The sequence below is a fragment of the Thalassophryne amazonica genome, chromosome 13, assembly GCF_902500255.1.
Source record: "Thalassophryne amazonica chromosome 13, fThaAma1.1, whole genome shotgun sequence".
Lineage (NCBI taxonomy): Eukaryota > Metazoa > Chordata > Actinopteri > Batrachoidiformes > Batrachoididae > Thalassophryne > Thalassophryne amazonica.
In genome coordinates, this window is record NC_047115.1 from 62,191,300 (window position 1) to 62,199,080 (window position 7,781).

The 7,781-nt window shown below is 40.6% G+C and overlaps 1 protein-coding gene across 1 annotated transcript in view; it reads right to left on the bottom strand.

The window, feature by feature from the left end:
* Nucleotides 1-7,064, bottom strand: part of LOC117522780 (exportin-1) — a 98,319-nt gene extending 91,255 nt beyond the window's left edge. The window contains exon 1 of the mRNA XM_034184167.1: nt 6,695-7,064. The gene's annotated coding sequence lies outside the window, so the exon portion shown is untranslated. The remainder of the gene's footprint in view (nt 1-6,694) is intronic.
* Between the last annotated feature and the right edge of the window lie 717 nt (nt 7,065-7,781).

Genomic DNA, 7,781 nt, shown 5'->3' on the forward strand with positions numbered 1-7,781 from the left:
CTGAGTCACATTTGACTTACACCACTAAGTATATGTGCAATATTGCAGCAGCAATTTGCTGCCCTCATTTTTTTCCTCTAAAAAAAACAAAAAAAAAAACAACACAACACAGCACAACACAACCTCTACTCAGCACACAGTGGGTTGGTGGCAGGGATCAACTTGGCAACTAATTTTTTTTTTTTGCGGAGAGCAGAAAAACTTAATTCAAGATAAGAAAAACTTTGCCTGCTGGATGCACTATGGTACTTCAAAAAGCATTTTATACTATATATTTGGGAACCAAATTAATAAGTAAAGTAAAGCAAAGTGCCTTTATTTGCCATTGTACATACAGTGCTGTGATAAAGTGTTTGCCCCCTTGACACTTTACATGTTAGATTTTTATTAGGACATCAAAAAACAAAGCAAAAATTCAGGCCTTGTATATTAGAATTCCTAGGATCATGCTCTTTAAACGCACAGTGAAAGGTAATCGCTACATCGTGAATTCCATCCATCCATCCATCCATTTTCTTCCGCTTTATCCGGAGTCAGGTCGCGGGGGCAGCAGCTCAAGCAAAGCCGCCCAGACCTCCCAATCCACACACACCTCCCCCAGCTCCTCCGGGGGAACCCCAAGGCGTTCCCAAGCCAGCCGAGAGATGTAATCCTTCCAGCGTGTCCTGGGTCTTCCCCGGGGCCTCCTCCCAATGGGACGTGCCCGGAACACCTCTCCAGCGAGGCGTCCAGGGGGCATCCGGAAAACATGCCCGAGCCACCTCAACTGAATTAAAAGAAACAAAAATCTAAAAGCCAAAGTGAGGGTGTGAATAAGTAAGTGCCCCCTTTAGTATAGCACATGTAAACCATCACTTTTATATACAGTTTTCTTCAGACAAGTCAGGGGATGGATACATGAACATGAACATTCCCAAGACACTGACTATGTATTGGACAGTATTTGGTATAGAGAAGGTTTCTATAAAAAAAGAAAGAAAAAAAAAAAAAAACTTGAATGTTCAGCTACAATTTGCCAGAAGGCACATTAGAGATTCAAGCATAGATTTGATATTTTGTTGAAAGAAAATTATTCTCTGTGCAACTCCACTATGAAGGCAGGAGTGGTGATACAAAATGCAAAACTTGCTCTATGTACAATCTCTTCAATCATAGCCACAGAAGTCTATAACTTCTTCAGGGTTGTCCTGGTGTCTTGGTGGCTTTCATCACTCTTCACCTTCTTATACAGTCACTCAGTTTTTAAGAACTATGTACTCCACACAGATTTACCATAGAGTGCTATACTGTTTGTATTTCTTCACAATTCATGTAAATACATAGTCAGTGTCTTGGGAATGTACACGTATCCATTCCCTGACTTGTCTGAAGAAAACTGTATATAAAATTGATGGTTTACATGTGCTATACTGAAGGGGGCACTTACTTATTCACACCATCATTTTGGCTTTTAGATTTTTGTTTCTTTTAATTCATGGTATAGCGATTACCTTTCACTGTGAGTTTAATATACGAATGTGTCTTCTGCATTTAACTTATCCTAATTGCAGTTAGACACAATCCAACCACTAGGACCAGTGGGCAGCCACAGTCCGGCGCCTGAGGACCAACTCCAGATGTAGAGACTCTGCCTTGCTCAAGGGCAGAGAAAGAAGCAGACCCTAAATAAGCATGTTCTGACTGTGGGAAGAAACTGAAATGCCAGGAAGAAACCAATACAGACACGGGGAGAACATGCAAACTCCACACAAAGGGTGGGAAGTGATCCCACGACCTTCTTATTGTAAGGCATTAGTGGTAACCACTAAGCCACCGCGTCGTATGATGCTTCTCATAAATAAATAAATAAATACAAATGTGCATTGTTTTTGTAAATATGAACCATGATGTAGTCACTTTTCCCATGGTCTAGTGCAGGGGTCATCAACCCTGCTCCTGAAAATCACACACCCTACATGTTTCCAATTCTACCTTCTCCACCCATTGCTAATTACCAACTTAGTCAGGTGCGCTCAGTTAATCAAAAAATAAATAAATAAAAAATAGGGAAAACCACACATGACTAATCAGCTCAGTTGTGCCTACAGCAGATACGCATGGAAAACATGCATTGCAATTCATCTCCAAGAGCAGGGATAATGACCCTGGATTAGCATTATTTTTTAAAAAATGAAATAAAAACACAAACACAGCAATAACATACGCTGAAAGAAAAGTGGGAAAAAAGAACCAAAATTGCAGATGATGAATGGCAAAATATGGAGGAAAAAAACCACACACACAACATAAACAACAAGCACCACTTCATGTACTTTTAAGAACTTTGCACAGAAAAATCTTTTTTTTTTTTTTTTTTTTTTTTTGAAATCAAACCAAAGGTGAAAAGTAAATGACGAGAAAGAATAAAATATGTGAGAGAATGTGGCTCAGTTATTGCGGATCACTCACATACCTTTCAATGTTTTCAGAATTTACCTGAGTTTTGGGGAATGGCATGTGAAAAACTACACCGAATGTTAAAGTATTAAGATCACTTTGACTTGTAAAGTACTGTATCTTTGTAAATTTACTGATGAAAGTACTGCAGCAAAAGACAGGCATCTGGTGTAAATAATGTTGGTAGCTTATTTAAAAAAAAATTAAGAAATTGGGGAAAGGCACAACCACTAACCAAAGTAGGGATGGGGCCAATCTGAGCCAATATCGTATCGGCTTCTGATACCAACGTAATTCATGGATCAGAAATTTCCGATACAACTTGCGGAGTTTTCTACCACTACACCATGTGCTCTGCTTTTGGCATGAAAATACCAAAGAGATGCACAAACTACATTTCAGAAACAAGTGTGACTCTGGTTGTCACCCGTTGTAGAAAATAAGGCTCAAAGTTGTGTATGTGCAAGCAGCACAAAGTGCAGGTCATTCTTTTGGCTCTTGTTTTGATTTATGTATGATACTTTTTTTTTTTTTTTTTTTTTACCATTTTATATACACAAGAGAGTTACAACTAATAAAAACTACCAAGGTCAAGCAGATGACTCAGTTTTTCAGACTCGTTCTGAAGCTAATACAGTCACATATTACAGACCCTTTACACAGCTGGTTTATCAGTTTCCTCACTAAAGGCGCTTTTTCACTTCACAGTGACAATCAAGTGGGAAGTTGCATGGTCTCAGATGAAGCCCGACCAGAAGAAAAAGTTGCAGTTCCTCGACTGTCCGCTTGAGGCTAACTCCAAAAGTGAGCAGGTTCCCATTCAATTCAATGTTAAAATGCCCAAATTTAGAGCAGAAATAAACATGTTAACATACTGGTACAAAAAGATGGTCTGTATAAGTAGTTATTGCCTCCATGACAACTGTAAGGGGGGGGGGGGGGGGGGGGGATATTTTTCTAACTTCTTAGTTTAAAATGTTTAAGCCATGAGGTTAGCATTTTTAGGACCCTTGTTATTCTGTTAGGGACCGATGCCAATGCTTTTGTTCTTAAGTACAATTCTTTGCGAATGATTGCATATCTTATTACGAGAGTTGCAAGAATGTTGCACAATGTCAGCAAGGTCCCACTGAACAGCATCAGTATCTTGTGTAATTAAGTGGCCCAATGGTAGTTGAAATTTTTCACAAATTCAGTGTTATGCATATCATCCATAAGTGGAAACTCTGAGTATGAATTAAAAACACCTTCAATCTGTCACAAATAACACTTAACATATTGAAATAAGCAATAAGATGTGCTGGACGGATCACGCGAACACGACTGAGTCCAAAGCAACCAAGATTCTTTGTCTCTTGCAGAGACACATACATCTGCCTTTAAAAGGTGAAAGACTGCCTACAAAACTTTAGTCTTTAACCGACTGAAAGCAGTGCCGCATAGAGCCACTAGATTTGCCTATAAAAACTCAAGGAAAAATCAGTAGTGTCTCCTTGATATTTGAAACAGGATGGAAACCCTGTAAAGACCAGCAGGCTACATCAAATCTCACCCTTCTGTATAAATCCAGTTATCAGATTGCTGCCATAGATTCTGATGAGTTTCATATAAAACGTACTTCAGAAGAAATTCAAACAAGGAGACTGTCCACAATATTCTTTCTTCATGCCACAATGAAGAAACCCATTCCTACCTAGAACCATGGCAAAGTGGACTCAACATACAATAAGTGCATGTCACACTACATCTGACCAAAGTCATTCCTATGCTGGAATGACTTTGTCTCAGATGAATCGTTATTTAGGGAGACTCAGATAAGGTGTGTGACTTTCACTGTGCAGGAATGTCAATGACAGAATTTTGGCCATGTGGTGTATTTTTTGCCATGAGCCAGCACATACGTGTCTCAATGTTGAGGAACCCAGCAACTTAAAAAAGGGAGGTCCATGTTACATCAGGCAACGGCAGATAGATGGTTACTTCCTAGAGGTGGACAAAGACCAGTTGTCTGCTTGGTGGTTGCTATAGGACCCAGGGCATTTCAGCAGCGTGGTGGATTCGGCAATGCACAGCACTAGTGGATGCTCTCAAGACCCGTGCCTTGAATAAATATATGCATCAATCCCATTACAAAATGTCACAGCATAAGAAGAAATTAATATTACAATTGGGCAGCGCAGTCTCGTTTGAGGGCAGGCACTAAAGGGGTAAAATATGACACATATGATGTAATTTCTCTACTTCCAGGGCCAGAAACAGGGCACTTTCTCTGAGTTTTTGGGCAAATTACACTTGGTGGAAAGTGGACGTGTTGCAGTTTGTTTATGACCCGGAGCACAAACGCATTGAGGCAGTTGTGCAGGTGAGAGAACATAGCTACTCTGGTTAGCTGTGTAGGCTAACACTTACCAACACAAACTATCCCATTTGCCTCATCTTCCCTTCTCCACTAGGAACCAAAAAAAAAAATGCACTTTTCGCCACTGCTTCAGTGATTGCAGCCGAAAACAAAACAGTACACCATTTTCCTGTGTGAAGTTATGCTGTGTATATGTTGCGTAACGGGAGCGGCTGTCCCCCTACGTAGCCAAATCCCGCGATATCACGCAGGTTTCAAATGAGACTGTGCAGCCCTATTATCCAAGTGCCTATCTATGGATGATTTGCTGAAGCAGCAGGCCAAAACCATAACATATACCCTTTCCAATGGTGCAGAAGTGAGAAAAGCAGCAAATGTTCTCATCTCTGAGGTTATAACAAATCATTTCCTCAGTAATCAATCAATCAATTGTTTCAGCTCTGCAGAATTTGACAGTACGTTGTATAATGCAGTTACTGTAAAAATGTGTCAAGTTCAGGTAATCTTAATTTATTGGTGATAAGGAACAGGCATCTCCACCACTACTTGTTATGTAAAAAATTGAGTGGATTCCAAAGACAACTTTTTTATTTAAAAAAATGAATACAATAAAAAGCACACTGTAATGGTCTACACAATGAATAGTAGTAATAATTAACACTACTGTCACAGTGTGTGCGCACATCCTGACATTTACAAATAAGGCCAGTCTTTCCACGACCATATTAAGGTCAAGAGCCACGTGCTGGATATGCTAGACTGTCACATTGTTTACATCAGTATGTGAGCAGGGCTCCTCCAAATGCTGACTACAACACATGCGCGCTTAAAAAAAATGTTCATGCGGGTCAGAGATGGGACGAAGTCACTGTCAAGTCATTCTCAAGTAATGAATCGGCAAGTCTCAAGTCAGCTTGCAAACAATTGGTGGTCACTATGACTTGAGACTTGCCAATTCTGACTTGAGAGTGACTTGCTGGTGACTTCTCCCACCTCTGATGCAGGTGACCCAGACTAACGTTTCCTACCCCTATAAGCTGTTTAGTTACTGACATTAAACCTCACGCATGCTATTTTAATAAGCAGTTGCAAAATCAATTCATATTTGGACTTATGTGAGACTACTCTAACCACTCCCACGAATGACTGTGCACGTTAACTTCAGTAACATTAACAACATATAGAATAGAATTTTAATTCAATGCTGCAATTAAATATACGATTTTTAATGCTTGTCAGATATTTTACTTTTAACGTTGTGGCTATCACATGACTTCAGTTTGACTTCTGCTGTCAATAACGTCACATGGTGGTGGTGCAATTTCTCACTTTTAGGTTAAGGTGAAGGTAGAGTTCGTCTTTATATAAAGTTTTCCGTACGGTGTGAAACGTAATTGATCACATGACCACTAAACCTGGCCACGTGACAACAGCAGATGAAAAAAATAGACGATTATTGTGCCAGCAGCAGGATAGCCACTGCTTTTTTTTTCTTTTTAACTAAATCAACTTCGCATCCGCTCACATGGCGCACGAGTGACGTTGCTGTAGTGGGAGAGGCACCGATTTAAATCATACAGCACTTAGTTATTCATCTGCAATGTGTGTTTGCAAAACAAAACATCCTGGGCGAGAGAGCACACCGTGCATTTAGTTGCGTTTTCTCTGACTGCTAATGTTAGCAAATCCACTGAAAGTGGCAATTGTAAGCTAGCGGACGGCCAGTGGCTATTTCTTGTGCAGTCTAAATTAGTGCGTTGTTTTAGCATCAGCGAGCATGAAAACTGTAAGTCCTCTAACTATATATTCGGGATAAAATACTATTTAATCACTATAAATGTAAAGAGAAGTAAGGTTAATTACAGCATTGTTGCTGTGCACTTCAAACCAGTTACCTACCTGAAGTCCGTAGCTCTGTTTGGAAAAAGCGGCGCTTGCCAAAAAGAAAAAAGCTATAAGACAAAATATTTCTGTATTCCTTTTGATGAGGGGAAAAAAATATTTCTGCAGCGTTGACTTATCACCAGCTCCTGTAGTGTGTGATGTCTGGCTGCTAAGAACCACTGATGTGGATTCCAATAACTACTACCACGGCAAACCCTGGAATATGTCACTCTCATACATTTTACAGAACAAACTAAACCCTGATTTACTAATTAATTACGCCAATAATTTTCCAGCGGGACGGTACAGAGGTTGTATGCCTGCGCCTTCGTTCCTCTCTCAAACAACTAACTCGCAACCGGTTGAAACCGGTTCAGACTGGGAGATTCCATCTCGGTTTAGTTTTCAGCCGATGGCGCCGCTGAAAGTTTGGACTGAGGTCACGCCTGCAGCGCATTATAATTGGCCACCACTTCAGCGGGCACTTCCTAGTCGCTGGCCTATTGGCTCACTTGCCTGTCAGTTTATTTCAATTCGCTCGAGCGCCCACGCGACTACTCCGCCCGTAGAGAAAAAGAGGGCAGACTCTGCTGCAGAATGGATTTCGTCGTCACTCTGCTCATCACAACAGTAAATTACGCACAAACAAATGTCGTACTTTATCATTGTAATTTATGTAAACGCACGAAATAACAGCTCCGCGCTACGTACATTAAAACGACAAACGCAGGACCATTTCATGTTTTTACCTAGCACGTGCGCATGCACCTTCTCTTACTTTGAAATGTATTTATATTCGAGCATTATTTGTAGACGTTTTCACATAGGTCCACCGTGGGGTTGAACGATGGGACACACCGCAAGTACCATTCATTTGCCTGTTGCTTGTAAGCTGGTAATTTTCCACCAGCCTCGGGTGGGCGGGGTTACATGATCATGAACGCACAGGGTTAGTAAAGCGACTTGGAACAGCGCTAAAGTGATTAGCAGACATCGTTATTTACCGTGTGAGCAGCGCCAGAGACAAAACATGTACAAGAACTAGCTACGTTTTGTTTTTGCTAAATTGATAGCCGTAGACACTGTGCATTGCTGTCAAATG